A 19479-nucleotide genomic window follows, 5' to 3' on the forward strand; every position below is an offset into this window, starting at 1 on the left:
TGCATGTTGCACTCAGTTTCACGTTCATTCTGATGTACAAAGAGAATATACGTGTCATTCTGCGTACGCAGTTTCATACATATGAATTTTTACTGCGTACTTTATGTGTGTACGCAATGTTTTAGTAAGATTTCAACGCAAGTCTTCGTACATGAGCTCCCTGGGGGTGAATTTGGGAACCAAAGTTCAACCTTGTGGTCTAAATCCATTACTTTTGCAACAGAGAGATTCACTTTATTAAGTAATTTTAGGTTTGCTCATCCCTGCTCCTTCTAGACTAATGTTTCTAAATAATCCTGTTTCTGAAAACAGGTTTTAAGTCTCCACATGTTGGAATTCAACCACAGAGGCCCTTGTTAAGCTCATTAAGCTTGTTAATGGACTTTTTTAAAGCTGTTAATTTTTGACTTTGTTCAGAGCTGCCAGGCTGAGAAAATCCTTAATACACAAATTTCTGACAGTTCACAAAACAATTTAGCATTAGCTTTTTTCGCACAATAACCTCAATAATTTTGTCTGTCAAAAATAAAGAAATAAATTCATAACACAAAAGAATAAACAATAAATAAATATGTGGAAACCTTTATGTCTCTTCTGAACAGAAGTCATGTTTTCCCATCAGCATATTATTATGTGACATTAAGAAAGATTTGTTATCCTGATTAGTCACGTTGCTATGAATTGGTTATTTCAGATGGGAGCTAAATAACTCCGTAATAGCACAGAAAACCACTTTAAGTCTTCTATACCAGTGCTGTTTAATAATGTGACTCTTAGAGAAGTGATTTTTTCTCATTTGGAGCTGAGGATCAGAGGCCGAGTCTCTCTGCGATTTTACGTTCCACTTTCAGGAAATTTACAGCGGAATTAACCGTAGAAGTAACCTCAGCTTCACCTCTCATACTCTCCCTGAATATAATGAAAAACTGCTCTGAGAAGTGATAAGTCGAAATACAGCTCATTTCAATATGTGTATGCGTTGTTGAATTTGTGATATTTATGAAAGGTTATTATCATGATGATCATCATCATTATAAACTCAAGACAGTCATATGGAGTCATTGGTGCCCGACCGATAATACCAGATTGTCTCATTAGAATTCTCCTTTTCAAATGAGATGAAATGAAGATTTACTTTTTAAACAGCAAACATCAAGTATAACAGCGGTATTGTGAAATAATATCACAATTGAAAGTAATTGTTTTATATTTTAAGATGGAGTTTCAGCATCGTTATGCCAGCTTTCAGTGTCTTATGATTCTTCAGAAATGTTCCTTATTTGCTGATTTAATGCTCAATAAACATCTCTGATTAATATTAATGTTATAAAACAGTCATGCTGCTTAAAGTTGTGGTCCATATTGTATTTTTAAGGCTTGGTTGTGTTTTTTTTACAATGCAAAGCAATGTGTTCATGCTTCATGCTATTTTTTCAAATACCTTACGTTAATTATATACTGCTACTCAGCTAACACGAAAACGACTGTCATATTTCCTAGTTTTTCTGAACGTGCTGTGATTTGTGGATCAGCTCCACATCGCCAGGAAAAGCGCCACACCTCTAATAGCACATGCTGCGCCTTAGCTGTGTAAATAATGTCAGTAGCCTTAATTAGACATAAATTTTAGAGGACACAGCTAAACCTCACGCCTGATCTCTAAAATAAAATCTGACAAGTCTTTCATATAAATATATATATATGTAGCCCGGTAATTAAATGTGTAATGACACCGGACACAGGATTGAAAATATTGGGGACTTTTATTCCAGACTGCACTTGGAACAGTGCAGCGTTAAGTATGCAAATTTTGGACAATTTTAATAGCAAAGTTAATGATTGTGTACAGCCACTGAAAACAATAAATTTGACTTTTTATATCCAAATGTGTTGTACTCTTTTCTTTCTTGTAATTACAATGACTGATAATAACTTTTCAAAACTGAAATAGTACATAAACAACGGTAGCAGCAGTCACGCTGAGAAAACAAACAACCAAGTTTAAGTCATTCACCATCAAAGTCAGATTGAATAGAATCTCTCACTTTACAATTACAAAATACATTGAATGAGATGTTGCCATGTGAACATTTTACAAATATTCTCCTACAATTAAACAACGTTTAAAACTCAGTTTTAAATCAGTGAATAAGTGTTCATTAGAATTCAAATATAATGAATTAAATGACTTACAGCTCGTCAGCTCTCAATGATAAATACACACACAGCATTAACAGCTGCAAATGACTTTTTCCTCTGCAAATCATGAAGAACAAAATACAATAAAATCTTTGTAAACACATGACATTTTGAACATAACATCTTTAAGGAAATATGAAAATACATTCTCAAACACTTGAATTCAATAAAGTTGTACAACACTCACTATGTTTTCTTTCCATCACACTCTGGACCCTTAAAACTCTCTTCTCCCCCCTAAACAAAATAATCCTGTTTCAATTACATGGCTTAAATAAGGATAAACACCAATATCATACTTAATATTACCAAATTAAAGATTATAAGTCAACACTAACGCTTTAGCTTAGCTTTCCTTCACGATGTTGGAAATATATATTCTGGTTAAAAGCATGTAATAAGTAAAATGAAAAGTTAACATTTCTTTTGTAAGCTTGTTATTTGAGATGTAGAATGCAGGGAAAGCGGCTGTATAGACAGACACTGCATGTGCTGGTGAAGACAGTGGGTGTTTACAAGGGTTTGACAAATAAATATGAATTTATAGCTTAATTGTTAACAGTGCTAAACAGCTTTTCCCCTTGTTTACGTTCTTGCTACAACATAGCGTTAATGCTTGACACTATGCATGTAATAGATCAATTTTAACAAATGAAAAAAAAAACTTACAGGCAGGGGCGTAGTGGACATTTTAAAAGTGTGTGTGGGGTGTGTGTGTTGGGGGGGGGGGGTGGGGCAGTTGTATGAAATCCAAACGTTTACATTCTTAATCACCTATTTCTAAATGGTCTGTCTCTAAAAGTGAGGGTGACATACCCCCCCGTCCCCCCGGTTGCTACGCCCCTGATTACAGGTTTGGCTCTCAACCCACAGCTTCTTGTAACAGGTGTACTATATTTATTTATTATTGGACCAGACAATAAAACCAGAAGACTACAAGGTAAGTAAAAGGAGGTGGGGGTAAACTGAGTAATAACCAGACACAAACGGAATGTTTTAAATACAACAATAATTTTACTTTAGAGTGTATGAATTTTTTCTTTTTCGTATTTTTCTTAGTAAAAAATACTTACATCAGTAACATAACTATTTATACACAATCCCCAGGGTGCACCCACTTTACAATTGTCATAAATCAAACACAAATCACAATAAATGAATTCAAGTGAAAACAAAAGAAACCATAAAATAACACAAATAAATCAGTGTCGTTGTTCACTCTGAAATTGGTAAAATCAGTTAAATTCAGATAAAGTTCTGTTTTTTTTTCCTTCATGAAAATTAGTCCTTACAGCTGTATTAAAAAAAATCGCAGTCCAATAAAGGAATTAACTTTTTGGCAAATTCTTACTTTATCCGGTGCAATGAGGATAAATTGTAATGTGTGTACTTCACAATTTTCCAGGTCGACGTGGGAGGCTCGCCATCAATACGAAGGAATCCAGGGAAACTGGGAAAATGTCCTCAGAAAAAAAACCTGGCCTGATCACAGACCAGAATATAAAAATAAGTTTAATATGTTTAAAATAATTTCAAAAACATACAAAATATACAACACGTGGAACAAATAAAACACATACACACACATGTATACCATAAAATGAGCTAATATAATAGAATACCTGTCAAATTCGCGATGTCTGTGGCTGTTTCTCAATTCCAAGAACGCAGAGATCGGACTTGCGTTCTTGTGAAGACCGATCTTGCCAGGTGTCTCCTCGGAAGAACGAACTCAGGAGACCGTGAGGGCAGAGAATGCGTCCTTTGAGAATTGAGATGCAACGTTCTTCCTGATTGTCACGTGACCTTCACGTGTTTTAAATGGTAAATTATTTAAACATTACAGCCTTCATACAACGATTTATTGTTTTTCCTCTTTTCAAAATATATACTATGCATAAAAACATTATAAATATATGTTGCACAATATAAATAAAACAGTTTTCAATACGAATTTCAGCAAACAAACACCCTTAATGTGTTTATTCCTTTATTAAGATGTCCATGGTAATGTTTATATTTGCCGTTTCATTTAGGGAAACTTCTGAGGTAAATAAGTTAAATCTCTGAACTTTAATAATAAATCTAAATAAAATACAGTGCTTCCCCCAGCAATGACTTCTGGGACTTCCAGAGCGAGTTCGGTGCTCAAGTCTGCATCGTTGCGTCCTCTATATCAGAACACATCCGGGAAGTTTCACGCGTCCTCCGTACTTGTGGTCTTGAGTATTGGAACTGAACTTAGGCAGCTGATGATGACGTCGCACGAGAACACGAGGACGCAAGATCGCTGAAGAACGCATATTGAGAAACAGCCTGTATCACTCTATGGCCTTCTAACACACACGTGATTGCAAAATGGCGTCAGCGCACTGTAAACGCAATGCAACATGCGGTCTGACTTCAACACACTCTTAAACACACTAACACGCTAAATAACAACTATTTTGCAGGTACAACTTGATTTAGTACAACTACATTCACTTTTAAACTGTTTAGGAATCGTAACATACCGTATTTTAATCTTTTTGTTCAAGTTTGCTCCTCTCTATTGTTCTGCCAACCGGTCTCGTCTCTGCTCTGTCTCTCTCTGCCGGAAAGCTGGAAGGGGCGGAGCTAACAACCCGCTCCTACGATTGGTTGTTATTTTACCTCAAACTACATTTGTATACATGAATTTTGTTTTGTTTATTATATTTATAAAGACTTGTAGATATAATAATAATATGATTATACTGCTCTAAATAATATTATAAATAATTATTTAACAATTTCACTAGGGTTACATTCTGGTATTATGGTTGGAGCTGCTCCTTCTTTTTTTTTTTTAGCCGAATCCAGCACCGAACTGAGGTAGATTCTGGACGCTGTCCTTTCTCAAATGTAAGCGCTATACTCTTTTTATAATTCTCTGGAACATAATTAAAATTAAATTGTAAGGACTTCTCTTATTGTGCCATGTCCTTTGGAAGCCCAAATACAGAAACAAAAGAAGCTCTGTGGAAATAGCAGCATTTGGACAGCATTTCTCTGCTATAACATTATAGCGCCTCTGGCCATGCCCCTTGGATGCGCAGGGTGTATGCGTATGGTGAATGCGTGTAACCGGAAGTCCCTGTGATCTCACTAGCCCAGATTAATTTTTTTGTAGTCCCCAAACTTCGTTTGCTGTAGGCTTTGCTAGCTAACTCTGTAAAAGCCAATGTCTCCCTTTACATTGAACTTTGAGCGTATTACATTTAGAGATATTGTGTACATTGCACATGAACTAAAGTTTACTATGATGTTGTAGTGGACCACCTCTTTGATATTTTTTCATATTCCATTTGTTTATTCATCAAAGACACATTAAATTGACAAAATGACGGTAAATAAAACTACTATACATCATTAACATTAATCCCAAAATATTATGAACTAGAATAAAATGTTTCAACACCAATATTATTATTACTACTAATAACAACATGAACAAATGAGTATTGCAAAAATTAATCTTATATTAAAAATATATTCTGTAGAAAAGTTTACAATATTTTTTGTTTTTATATTTTTAAATAGAATTTAGAAAAAATAAACAAGAGTAAAATTGTTTATAAAATAGTTTGTAAGATATATATATATATATATATATATATATATATATATATATATATATATATATATATATATATATATGCTTAATTTGTGCCAGAACACGCCAGATCTGGGGCCTCATGTACGAAGACTTGCTTTGAAATCATACTGAAACATCTTGTACCCACAAAGCTGTAAATGTGCGTACGCAGTGACAAATTCAAATGTATGTAAGACTGCGTACGCCGAATCACATGCATATTCTCTTTGTACATCCGAACGAACGTGAAACTGACCGCAAGCAAAAAGAGAAACTTTGAACAGAATGTGATTAGGAGGTGCTGCTTTCGGAGGTAGACCTGAGAAAAACTGTGTTATTTGCAAGTTTGTCCTCTGGAATTAATAACAAAAGAAAAAAATAGAGTGGGAAAGTTTAGCTGATGCGGTAAACACAGTTGGGGCTAAACATTGCACTGAGCAGATTAAAAAAGAAATAGTGCGATCTATAGGTGTAAAATTTTGTAGTGTAGTTAGTTCATAGTGGACGGCATAGTTCGTAAAGCGCATGGCAACATGTTTTGAGACGTTCGAGCATGAACTCAGTTTGAATCCAGCGTGTGTAGAACTCATTCTTTTCACCCCACTAAATTTCAGATTTTGCCTACACTTCATCACTTCGTCTATGACAGCCCTCCGCCATACACCGCCAACTACCCTCAGTCTCTACTTTCGTGCGCTACACCTCTCCATCCTTGGATAACATGCCGGATCCATTACCCTGATCTATTCTTGGACTTTGCAATTCACAAATTATACACTGTATATTTATAAAAATTCCAATTATGCAAATTCACATTTTTGAATAGGAATTAAGCATGATAAAATGTTTAAAAAGTAAATTTTCAGAAATGTGAAAAAGTGAAACAAAAAGGGACAAATAGGTTTTTCTGTAGACCTAATTATATATTTTTTTTCCACAGAAATAAGAAAACCATAAAGCGAGTACATCACATTTTGTTCACCTGACCTGTCCCTTTAATTGCCAAGGACTGGGTAGTGTATAAATGGAGCTGTGGCAGCTGCAGGAAAACAGGCACATTTGAGTGAATTTCACATCTCCATTACAGAGATGAGAGAGAGAGAAAAAATGTAATGATCACTCAGCAGACAACAGGTCACACACATCTGACACCCTCACAAACAAACTGTAATTGAGACTGCGGTTCTCCATAGCCTTTCATAAAAGACATGATGTAGAGTTCACTAGCTGTAATTAATTGGTTTAACCTTCGTCAGTGCAAATACTCAGTATGAATAGATTCTGATTGCAGTAAATGGCTCATCTTGGCCACTCATTGATTTATGAAGCATTGAGTAATGTCTTTGTAAAATGTTCCATCATTAGGCCTGAGCACCTGTTTGAGCACACTTTATACATTCAAAGGGGTCATAATATCCAGTAAATATAAGGAAAAATAATATAGCAGTTGTTTAATAGATGAATATTGTGTGCTTTTAGAGCTTTTGAACTTTGTTATTCAATGATTTTGTTTTGTGTGTGTGTTTTGTTTTCATCTGTATAGGTTTTATATCTTTTTAAGTATTAGATGTTGTTATTTTAGCACAAAATTGAGAAATATTTGCTTGACAACTATTTTAAATATAAAGAGTTTAAATGCAAAAATGCTCTAAATGCCATCTGACATTGTTCTCAACATTCTCAGAAATAAAGGTACACGAGCTGTCACTCGGGTGGTACACATTTGTACTTGAATGGTCCATATTGGTACCTCCATAAGATGTTGCTCCGATTGTGGGTTTCTGGATGCGGTGGTTTCCTATCCCCGGATGATGGACATGAGCACTGCGTTTCATGTCTGGGGGTCCAGCATGTTAATTCTGTGCTCGCAGGCAGTGCATGCCGTCTCTTTGATGTCATGTCTGCTGCGCATTTAAGATCGCGGCTCGCTCTTGCAAAAGAGTGACCCACCCCAGTTGTCCCCTGCGCTGCGAATGGCATTCAGGCAGATCTGAGGATTTCAGTGGGAGTAAATCTGCCGCCTTCAGACTGCAGACCTCTCGCTCTTCCACGCGCTCCATCCAAGCCTCAGGTGAGAGTAGCGCTCCCACTTTGGATGGTCGCTCTCTCACTTGATGACACCGAGGATCAGATGTCCATCGCTGCATCGGAGGATGGGCTGTCATTGTCTGATAATGATGCGAACCCGCTCGCTCACTCCCTCCGGGGTGGAGAGCATGGCGTTGGCATCTAAAAGGCAGGCATGATGGCCGTGCTTTCCCAGGCTGCTTCTGCCATGGGCCTGGTGATGGTTTATCTCCCAGCCCCGCGACCGGACCTACTAGATGGTGTTATGTTGAGGATTCAAAGCCTTCCATCCCCTTCTTCCTGGACGTGCACAGTAAGCTCATGCAGTTTTGAGGGCACTTTTTTCTGCCCGATCTGTGTGCGCTTCCATCCTCACCATACTTGGAGGGTGGGCTGTCAATTTCTGATGAGGATTCAAGCCCACTCCTCCCTCCGGGTTGATGAGCGCGGTGTCGAATCTAGAAGCAGACTTTGTGGTCGTGCTTCCCCAGGCTGCTTCGGCCGTGGCTCTGGTGATGGTTTATCCCCCAGCCCCACGGCCGTACCGACTAGAGGGGTGTAAAAAACTTTCTTCTTTGATGCGCACAGTAGGCTTACGCAGTGTGCTGCGTGCGCCTCCACCCTCACCTTGCATGCTATGGCCACCTACCAGCACTACCAAGCGCAGGCGCTGGCCCAGCGGCGGCGAGGATGGTTCTGACCCAGGACTGGGCACAAGCTCCGCACCCCGGGAAGGACGTTGACCACTTTAGTGGCCAGGAACGCCACCTCAGGCTAAATCTGGTGATGTGTGTGATGTTGACAAAGTTTGCTTTCTTAACTCACCCATATCCCGGGCTGGCCTGTTCGGTGACACCGTCAGTGAACTCGCCCAGGAGTTCACGCCGGTGATGGAGCAGTCGGAGGCGATGGGTTATAATCTAATGGCGGGATCGTAAGACTGCTCCGTCCCACCGAGCCATCCACATACACTGCTTTTCCCTGAGGGCGCTCGTCTGTAGCTTTTGCTCCGCCGCCCCACCTGTGCCTCCGGCCAAGCGGCTGCGCCGAGCATCTCTTAGGCAATCAGCACCCCCCGCCCCAGGGTGCCGCTAAGTCCGGTAAACGGACCGCGAAGCATCCCTGAGACGAGCCATCCGGAGAGGAGGGAATTTGCTCTTTCCCCACTGAAGGGTGGGGCTCTACATTTATCGGCAAAAAAAAAAAAAAAAACGGGACAAAAAAAAAAACTGGACAAAAAATAAAATGGGACAAAAAAAAAAAACCGCTATGCTTTCCAGCTCACAGGAACAGTGCATTTTGCCAATGGCTCACAGAGCGTGAGAGAACGGTCTCTTTTCTCTCCCTCTCGCAGCCCCTCCTCCGGAGTTTGGGTTGCGAGACCAGAGCGAGTCTCTCGCCACTTGCTCTCCCGCGGGACCCCAGCGCTCCCTGGGCAAGCCCACCCACTCCACGCTGCCTCACCGCTGGCATGTCAGCAATCATGCGGGCGGGTTCACTTGCGGGGGCTCTGCCTGCCTGGTTAGTGCGGGCCAGCCCGTCGCAATGGCTCATCCATACGAACAGACACAGCTATGCGATACAGTTCGCAAAACGGCTTCCCAAGTTCACTGGTGTGTATTTCACCAGGCTCAGTCCTGCGTCTGTCCATGTCTAGCGAGTGGAGATTGCTGTCCTCTTGGCGAAGGATGCAATCGAGCCGGCCCCTCCAGCCGAGATGGAGAGCGGGTTTTACAGCCCGTACTTTATCATGCCCAAAAAGAGCCATGAGTTACGGCCAGTCCTAGATCTGCGCATTTTGAACTGCTGCCGTCACAGGCTGCGCTTCGAAATGCTTACGCAGAAGCGCATCAACCGATACATTCGTCCTCGGGATTGGTTTGCAGCAATAGATCTGATGGACGCGTATCTGCAAGTTTCCATACTTCCTGCGGTCTGCGTTTGAAGATCAAGTATGACAGTACAAGGTTCTCCCCTTCGGGCTCTCTGTCTCTGCGGGGTTGTCACCAAGCTTGCGGAGGACGCCCGCGCGCCCCCTCGGCTTGCGGGCGTCCGCATGCTCAATTCTCATTTGGCTGATTTTAGCCCACTCTGTGCAGAGCCCCTCCTTTCTCGGGTTGGAGCTGGACTCGATCACCATAAAGGCGTGCCTCTCACGAGAGCATCCATGGATATGGCATCCGTGGCCGCGACCTCGCCACTCGGATTGCTCCATATGAGACCACCACGGCATTGGCTTCACGATCGGGTCCCCAGACGTACATGGCACACGGGCACACACCGAGTGTCTCCTCTCCGCTGTGTCACTGCGCCCCCACCCCCTGGAGGGACCCCTGTTTCCTATGGGCCAGAGTGCCCCTGGGTTAGGCGTCCAGGCATGCTTCCAGTACGGGTTGGGGGGCCGTGTGTTGCGGGCATGCTGCTGCAGACTTGCTGAAGGGAACCCAGCTGCATTGGCATATCAACTGCCTAGAGCTGTTGACAGTGTTTCTCACTTTGCGCTGGCGCTGAGGGGGCAACAGGTGCTGGTCAGGACGGACAGCACGGCGACGGGAACGTATATCTACCCCATGGGGGGTGTGCGCTCCCGCCGCATGTCTCAGCTTGCACGCTGTCTGCTCCTCTGGAGTCACACGTGGCTTAAGTTGCTGCGTGCTGTTCACATGCCGGGCAAGCCCAACCGTACGCAACTCCACCCCGAGTCTGTTCAGCTGTCATGGGCACTGCCCCACAGCTGGCCTCGGGGCATGCGCAACTTGTGTTTTCCCCAGTGAGCCTGCTCGCGCAGTTACTGTGCAAACCCAGGGAGGACGAAGAGGAGGTCTTGTTAGTTGCGCCTCTCTGGCCCAACCGGACTTGGATTTTGAACTTTCCCTCCTCCCGACGGCCCCCCCTGGCGGGTCTTTTTGAGAGAGCACCTACTCTCTCAGGGACAGGGCACCATCGGGCACCCTCGCCCAGATCTGTGAAACCTCCACGAGTGGTCCATAGACGCGAGGAAGACTTAGGTAACCTACCGATGGCGGTGGTTAATACCGTCATTCAGGCTAGAGCACCCTCTACGAGGCATGCCTACGCCCTGAAGTGGAGTCTATTCACTGAGTTGTGCGTTTCTCGCAGAGAAGACCTCTGATCTTGCCAGATCAGTGTTGTGCTTTCTTTCCTTCAGGACAGGCTGGAGCAAAGGCTGTCGCCCTCCACACTGAAGGTCTACGTGGCCGCTATTTCCGCTCATGATGCGTAGATGGCGGCACTGTGGGGAGGCATAACCTCATCATCCGGTTCCTCAGAGTTGCAAGGCGTATGGTTCCACCCCTCCCCCCTCTCATGCCCTCTTGGGACCTTGTGGTAGTTCTACGAGCCTACGTGAGGAGCCCTTTGAGCCTCTTGATTCAGTATCCTTGAGATTACTGTCCTTGAAGACAGCTCTGCTGGTTGCGTTGGCATCGGTTAAGAGGGTCGGGGACCTGGAGGCATTTTCGGTCAGTGATTCGTGCCTAGAATTCGGGCCGGCCAACTCTCACATTGTCCTGAGGCTATGTGCCCAAGGTTCCTACCACGGCATATAGGATCAGGTAGTGAGCCTGCAAGCGCTGCCTGTGGAAGAAGCAGACCCAGCCCTTTTATTATAGTGTCCTGTTTGCTCTTTGTGAACCTATGTGGACTGCACTCAGAGCTTTAGATCCTCTGACCAGCTCTTTGTCTGTTACAGTGGTCGGCAGAAGGGAAGTGCCGTATCTAAATGGAGGTTGGCCCACTGGAGAGTGGATGCCATCTCCCTCGCTCTTCTGAGCCAGGGTGAGCCGTGTCCCCCAGGGATGAGCGCGCATTCCACATAGAGCATCGCATTTTCTTGGGCGTTAGCACGCGCTGCCTCTCTGACAGACATTTGCAGAGCTGCGGGCTGGGCAACACCTAATACATTTGCAAGGTTTTACAATCTGCGAATGGAGCCGGTTTAGGTATTAGGCATTAGGTAACCCCTGGTGATTGAGGAAACAATTCGGTTGGGGTTTTGAAACATGCTTGCTGCGCCATTCTCCCTAACAAGGAGGTACGTGCGCTTTTTCAGCTTTGTAAGTTCAGTTCCCTGGTCGGTAAACCCTACATAGTTCCTCCGAGGCCCCCAGCATCTGACTCAGCAGAGGAGTCATACGTTGGCCAGTTACGTTGTTGGCATGCCCACCGGTCAGCCCGCGTTCTGGGTATAGGTGCCTGCTATGCGTGATCCTCTGCCTGCGATCCCATAAGCTCACTCAACCACGGTTTAGTCCCCCCCTGTGTTAGGGCGGGCTCGTGTCTTCCCTCCCCGCTAACCATCCTCTTATGTACCCCTCCCCTGTTTCCGGGGCTGGGCCTCAGGCTGTCACCATGTCTCCCCTCCTTGGGTAGCAGGGGAACTCCGCAGCGTCCTCCCTATCATGACTGAACGCTTTCCCAACGTACTGTCGTATTAAAAACCTTTACTGGGTTATTTTCGACTTATATTTTTTTGGGGGGGGCGAAAATGCTATGTACCTTCGTCACAACGATTGTCCCTTAGCTTTTGAGCGTGAAAGTCTATATCGATAATCGAGCATCGATGTGCATATCCCTATCTTGATGCATGAGTGAACAGTTTTTGGAAAGATATGAGCTTTTGCAAGTGAGCTATAGTGTTGTGCTAAACTGTAACACTTAGCCAAACCAATGAAGAAAAACTGTAATATGGACCTTTTAGGTACAAATTTATTCCTTTTGAAAAGGTACCTCCCCAGTGATAGCTCATGTACCTTTACTTCTGGGAGTGTAAAATTAGCATTTTTTATCTGGCTCTTGTTTTTATGTTCAGTAATATCACATTGACAGCAAAGAATAAGTTGTTTTACTGTTTTTTAAAGTGAAAAATCTCAAAATAAACAAAGGAGGCTGAAAAATTTATTTATTTTTTTTCTGTGGAAATTTCAGCTGTCACTTAGAGGTTTTTGCATCTGAACTCTTCATATACATTTCCATATATTTATATCTTAAAGGGCACCTATGGCGAAAAATCTACTTTTCAAGCTGTTTGGACAGACATATAAGTGTATATATAGTGACAGTCATATTGGGGTGAAATAAACACACACAGTCCCTTTTTTCAATTCAACAACATAAAAACGGTGGATCAATTGGAGCGGTTTTCAGACCGACCGCAACTTGACGTAGTAGTGCGATCCCCCCGCCCACCGCATTGATGGGCAGCTTTGCGTAGCATGTCCCGGTACTCACGTGATTAATCATGTCAACAAGACCAGACGTGCGCAAAGCAACCGGGAATAAAAGGTCTGTTAAGCTGCTAGGATCATCAATCATCATCAAATGTGATCAAGGGTAAGTTTCACATGTTTAAAATGTTTTAAAACAGAGCACGTATGTAATGAAGTACAGCGATTTTCTTCAGCTTTACTTCATCAGCACAGCCGCGTGTCAGAACAATTACGAAAGAAGACGCTTCAATCCCGGTTTGTGGACGTTAAATCAGGTTTATTTTGTACATTCTTCTTCTTATTTGGCCTTAGTCCCATATGGTTGCGGGGTCGGCTTTTTTGGAACAAGTCCTCCAATTAGACTTGTTCATATGATAACGACTTTTTTACACATTCCGGCCGGCCTGTCTTCTGGGCCTGTCACCCTAGGTTTATTTTGTACATTAACATAACATATCCACACAGCGTGGGAGATTAGCATGTATCCTGACATATTTGGGTGCAAAAACAGTGCTAAGCTAAGCGCGCTCTGTCTGTCTGTATGTGTGTGTGCGTGTGTGTGCGTGTGTGTGTGTGTGTGTGTGTGTGTGTTCTTTGTAACGATATTGCGTGTCACTCATCAATGCAACTGCACAACAAATACTCATTGGTAAAGTTCTTACTGTTGTATTTCTCACAAACGCTGCGTGAAACCTTCTTCCTTTAAGTCTGTCTGTTGTCTGACGCAGCCGAGGGAGGAGATTTAAGCCACGCTGACAGGCAAGTAGAAACAGTAGGCAGGGAGGACTGGCCTTAAAGGAGCAACACGACAAAACAACCCCCTGGTGGAAAAATGTATAAAACAGGATTTAGTAAAAGGTATAATGAAAAATCTGATGGGTGTTTTGAACTGAAACTTTACATACACATTCTAGAGACGCAAAAGACTTGTATTAAATTCGAAAAAAGGGGTAACCTAGGTGCCCTTTAATAATAATGATTATGATGATACTACTACTAAAATAATAATAAAATATTAGATATTAATTATTCAATTAAATATAATAACCTTTTTACTGTAAACACAATTGTTCATTGCTAGTTATTCTAAGCTTAGATCCAATACATAAGCAGAGTTGGGTGTGACCAGCAACTTGTTCAAGCACTTGAAAAGAAAGCATTCTACTACAATACTTGTTGCCAAGGAGGACACCGGTGCTCAACTCAGCCGAAACAGTCTAAATGGTATTTTTGGGAGTGAAGGTATCTTCTGAATGTGAAGAGAAGCATAGCTGCCTATGGGGCCGTTCACATATCATGTTTTTTGCACATGTAAGTTCCTTATCTTCAAGGAAGGCTGTGTATCTCCAAGCACAGAATACCCAAATGGTGCTTTTTTATACAATGGATGTCAATGGTTACAGGTATCCAGTTTTCTTCTAACAGGCTATGAATAAGTAAATGATGAGAGAATGTAAGTTTTGGGCAAACTCACTCTTTAAGTCTTTTGAAAATGCCAAGCTAAATGCATTAATTATAGACTAACTTTAACTACAACATGAGTTACAAGAGTACATGTGTAAATAAGGCTACCTTAATTAATTATTAGTACATTTGGTTAATTAATATATTATTTCAAATAAAAGTTTAAGCTACATGTAATAAACAAGAGCTTATGAGCTGATAATATATATTTATGTGATAACTTTACTTGAAGGGGGACATCATCATTAACTCATCCTTAACTACTCATGAACTCTTGTGTTTAATCTGTTGATGTTGATAGAACACTTTTCTGTTGTTATTCCAACCCAGGCTCATTCTGAAAACGCAGTCCTGTGGATGTTTCTGGAGAGCGTGAAATACATCCCGGAAGGTACGTATTTTTGCAGTTTTTGTTTTCGCGAATCTGCGAGAGGCCACTGTGTGCACTTTTTCGTATCTCAAATGTCTCTCGTGAGTGCCGTTCAAGCCCGCACTGTTCTCACATAAACCCACCGGAGGCCGATGTCAAACGATCGTCTGTTTGACTGATTGAATGATTGACTGGGCGACCGGCTGATCGGCTGACCCACCCTCCTCTTTTCCTAAACCCATCTAATTTTACAGATTGACCCGCTTACTTCCCTAAACCTAACCCACAATTTACAAAAGGCGTCCAGAAAAAGAAAAGCCTTCATCTGATTTTTACCACGTTTTTGGATTTTACCACATTTTCACCCTGTTATAAACATTATTTTTTGGATTCTGTTTGTCTTACCTGATTTTCCAGGAATCATTCGTTTAAAAAATTAAATGCAGCCATACGTACCTCCGGCTACATAATTCGCAGTATCCAGAAACGTTCACGGGACTATGTTTTCAGAATAAGCCTGGATTGTGTTATTTAGTGTAAATGCACTAGACAGACATACATAAGGAGTTCATGAGTAGTAAAGAATGGTTTAATGATCATGTGCCCCTTCAAGTAGTCGCGATATAATAATACATTAACATTTCATTCATTAATTATGGTTAAATTAAGCATAAACTAATATGGTAATTAGTACATTAATTAACAACAAATACAAGTAATTAAGGTAGCCGTTATTCAAACATGACTTATTTGACAAATGTAAGTTAGTTTATGATTAGCGCATACATTTACTCATCATTAGTTCATAATAAGCTAATGTTTAATTTAAATATTAACACATTATTGTTCATGCACTGTTATTGTAAAGTGTTACTGTAATTTGTTATCAATTACTTTTTTAAAGTAACTTATCCAACACAATTAAATATTTGTTTGCATCTATTTAGTGCAGTTCTTTACCATGTAATTTGTATTTCCCAGTTTCTATTTTGTATACTATTGCTCACCTGTGCCTTGTTTAACTCATTATCCCATATATGTAAACCCTAATATTATCTGTATAGTTATCAATCGTAACCTCACTGAAAACTGTTACCAAAAAACTAAATACAAAAAAAAAAAAAAAAAAAATATATATATATATATATATATATATATATATATATATAATAGACTTATCAAAACAAAATCAAAACTGAAGAATTATCTTAAATCACACATTGTTTTCTCAGAAGCTTTCGCTCTTATAAACAGCTGTTTTGTACAAAATTTCCCCTCGGGTTAAAAAATCTTTTTTCATTCTGTCAGGTTGGCTGTCCGTCTATTTGTGAGTTATTACCAGCTGCTTGGTTCTGCAGTGCCATGTAAAATGTGGCGTTGGGATTTAATAACTCCATCTGCCTTGAAGAAAATGATTACGGAAAGGAGAAAGCATTGATTCAGAAATAGCAGAGCACTGAGAGGTCAGTGTATCAGACCTCAGGCCAGACATACAGATGACAGAGAGCATCACACAGACGGTTGTAATCCATGTTCCCCATCACACCATTCAGCGTGCTTTATTTCCTCTTATTTCGCCCGATTTCATCGCTCCTTCATGGATATTAAAGAGAATCAAGGCCACTAACACAAACTCTCTGTCTCGCTCACAAACTCTTTGACACTCAGAGAAAGTCTTGTCCTCGGGGGGCTTCTCTCTCTCATTTCAAGCACTCGTTGAAGAACGACGGCAGATTCATCCTCAGAACAGATTGTGTGTTTGTTTGTTTGTTTGTGTGTTTGGGGGAGGAAAAGCCAATGTGTATGAACTGCTGAGTGGGTAGTTATTGTTACTTCAGTGGGCTTTTTTATGTGCACAAATTGATTTTTATCCAAACATATTTATAATTTTCAATAATTCTGTTATCTCTTTCTTTCTTTCTTTCTTTCTTTTATTCTTGCTTTCTTTCTCATTTATTTGGGGGTAAATAATTATTAAACAGGTCAACATTTTTCTCAGAAGGTTTTTCTAAAGGTGCAGTTGACTGCATAACTGAATATTGATAACAACCAAATAAATACATATATACAAATAAACCAAAACTAATTAGTTTACAAATTGAGTTATACTTAATAAAATTAAGGAAAAAGTATTGAATACATGAAGAAAGGGAGGTATAGATCATGGAAAGCCAAGACAGCAGCTGAAATCTCTCCGTAGCTTCAACCTTTTCCCTTTGTTGCTGTAAAATAATATTAGCTGCTTCGCTCCAACTTTTAAGTTTACATTACCAGGATGATGAAGATAAATCCAGAATGGACAATTCAGCAAGAAAATGATCAAAAAACGGTGAAGGAAAATTTCAAATGGTTTCAGAGCAAGAAAATCAAGCTGTAGAATGACCCTGACTTGAATCCAATAGAAAATACAAATTAAAGATCAGATTTAATAGACAAGATCTACAGAATCATCAAGATTTTTACGTTGTTTGTTACGAATGCATACACAGAGATAGAATTCCAAATGCAAGCTTTATTAAGCAAAGGGATGGTCAAACTGGCAGGGTCAACAGGAACAAACAGTAACATGAGGGTCATCAAAAGTAAAATCCAGAAAGGCAATGGTCAGGGCAGACAGCAAACACAAAAAAAAAATAAAATAAAAAATAAATAAATCACAAAACTCCAAAAATCAAAACATGGAAAAATACCAAAAGCCAGGAACCAGGAACCAGGAAACCATTGGGTAATGCACACTAACAGTGATACAAGACTGAGCAAAGACACGTTAATGGTAAGATGTATAAACAGTCCTAGTAATCAGTCCTCATGAAATTCAGCTGTGTGACTGTAGTCAGTGGTGAACTGGAACTGGTGTGTTTGAAATGCATGATGGAATATGTAGTCCGGTAGCAGATGTGATGTGTAGAGTGCCATCTAGTGTGTCTGGAAGGCACTCAACTTGGTGACTAGTTCAACTAGTTTAGTAAGTAACTTCAAAGTAAAGTAATTAGTAATCTTATTACTTTTCACATTAGGAAATTAGAAATGTAATTAAATGACTAATTTTCAGTAGTAGCCAGTAATTTGTAATCTATTTGTAATTTATTAAAGTAACTTTTTTTAATTAACTTACCCAACATAGGTTAATATTTGTTTGCATCTATTTAGTGTTGTCTCTGTGTTTAATACAATTGTAAAATAATTAATCTAAACAAAAATATAAATGATCCAAAAAAATAGAGTTTTCGCTTATTTTAAAGTCATCACATTTCAAATTTTCCACAAAAGCAAAATTGTTTCCCTGTCAAAAAGCAGAATTTTTTGTAATGTGAAAAAGTAGTACTTAATATATAGCAATAAATCTTATGTTTTGTGTGCACTGAGAGATAACAATAAGCAAGACAATGAAGTAGTAAATCAATCCCCCCAATCAATCGATAATTATTACTTTCTCATTTCCATAATAAAATATTGTTGTATAATTATATAATTTGATTTGTGAATAAAATTACCCTGTGGTGGAAATGTTTATAAAGTTTAAAAAAAAAATGGTCTAATGTTGGACAGTGTCCACAGGCCAAAAGTGTCCAAGAAACACCCAATAATCAATGCTTCTCTCATGAAATTTGTGTGGTTGCAAGAGCATTTTCACAAATAGACCTATCTGTGATATGTGTGTGGATTGCGGCAATGTCAATTTTTTGCTAAAATGTAACAACCTTGGTGCCTTTGCCTTCACTTTTGCCTTCTCTTTATTCAGCATTGCACTATTGATGACCAGATGTGATCCACATCCTCAGTGAATGGGAAATTTGAGAGATGGACTCACTCATCATTTAAAGGAAAAAGTAGTACTTTATGCTGCAAATTTTCTGGGAAATGCTGTCATCCCAATCAATAAAAGTACAGGCACACCAAGAACGTATCCACTTCAGACAATAATCCTTGAGGTTTGCTGAAATAAAAATACACAAATGTCAAGCATTTTAATAAAAAGATGACATTTCAGTAACTGTTTTAATATGCTGTTATTATGCTCAACCAGAATATTATGTAGTTTTATTTTAAAAAGCAGCTATTTTTCTATGTGCATTTACTATTGCATTTATCAGCAGTTAATTTGGAAAAAAATGCATAAATAAACTGCAGCTTTGATCCTCCTTTGTCATCATAAAAGCCATAATCATCCTCCCAATACTAAAATGACCACAGTTTACTTCAGAATGGCGGATATGGGTCCATAACAGGGTAAATAAAGGAGAAAATGAACAAATTAGCATGTAAATGTAATAAGATGTCATTAGAGATTTAAGAGTGGCTTAAAAAAAAAAAAAAAAAGACCCAAAGGCAGTGCTTGAGACAAACGACTATCTGCATGGAATTGCATTAGAGGTTTTATTTAATGGGCCTAATAAAATGAGCATATGATCATAGTTATTATAGATATGCATGGAAAGCGCTTCAGTATAGGCGAGCTGAGAAGGCAAGCTCTGCTAGATGAATGTTTTCTAGTGTATTCATAAAAGCAGACTGCCTTCCCTGCTCAAAGCCCA

General features: G+C 40.2%; 1 protein-coding gene and 2 long non-coding RNA genes across 4 annotated transcripts in view; 1 reads left to right on the forward strand and 2 right to left on the reverse strand.

The window, feature by feature from the left end:
- The window catches only part of LOC137490330 (uncharacterized), a 272586-nt gene that overhangs the window by 110810 nt on the left and 142297 nt on the right, over positions 1 to 19479 (reverse strand). Inside the window, exon 4 of one of the 2 annotated variants that reach the window (XR_012384388.1) lies at positions 16893 to 18881. The exons of the other annotated variant lie outside the window; for it this stretch is intronic. This is a non-coding gene — a long non-coding RNA (uncharacterized lncRNA). Of the gene's footprint in view, positions 1 to 16892; positions 18882 to 19479 lie in introns of those variants that run through there. 2 annotated transcript variants of the gene reach the window in all.
- LOC108191033 (uncharacterized) lies at positions 1745 to 4791 on the reverse strand. The gene is made up of 5 exons (XR_012383951.1): positions 4713 to 4791; positions 3822 to 4005; positions 3551 to 3681; positions 2387 to 2436; positions 1745 to 2256 (listed from the first exon to the last, which is right to left on the reverse strand). It is a non-coding gene; the product is annotated as an uncharacterized lncRNA (long non-coding RNA).
- Positions 14897 to 19479, forward strand: part of LOC141375639 (uncharacterized) — a 35545-nt gene continuing 30962 nt past the window's right edge. Inside the window, exon 1 of the mRNA XM_073910447.1 lies at positions 14897 to 15015. The gene's annotated coding sequence lies outside the window, so the exon portion shown is untranslated. The remainder of the gene's footprint in view (positions 15016 to 19479) is intronic.

Source organism: Danio rerio, chromosome 8, assembly GCF_049306965.1.
Source record: "Danio rerio strain Tuebingen ecotype United States chromosome 8, GRCz12tu, whole genome shotgun sequence".
NCBI classification, from domain to species: domain Eukaryota; kingdom Metazoa; phylum Chordata; class Actinopteri; order Cypriniformes; family Danionidae; genus Danio; species Danio rerio.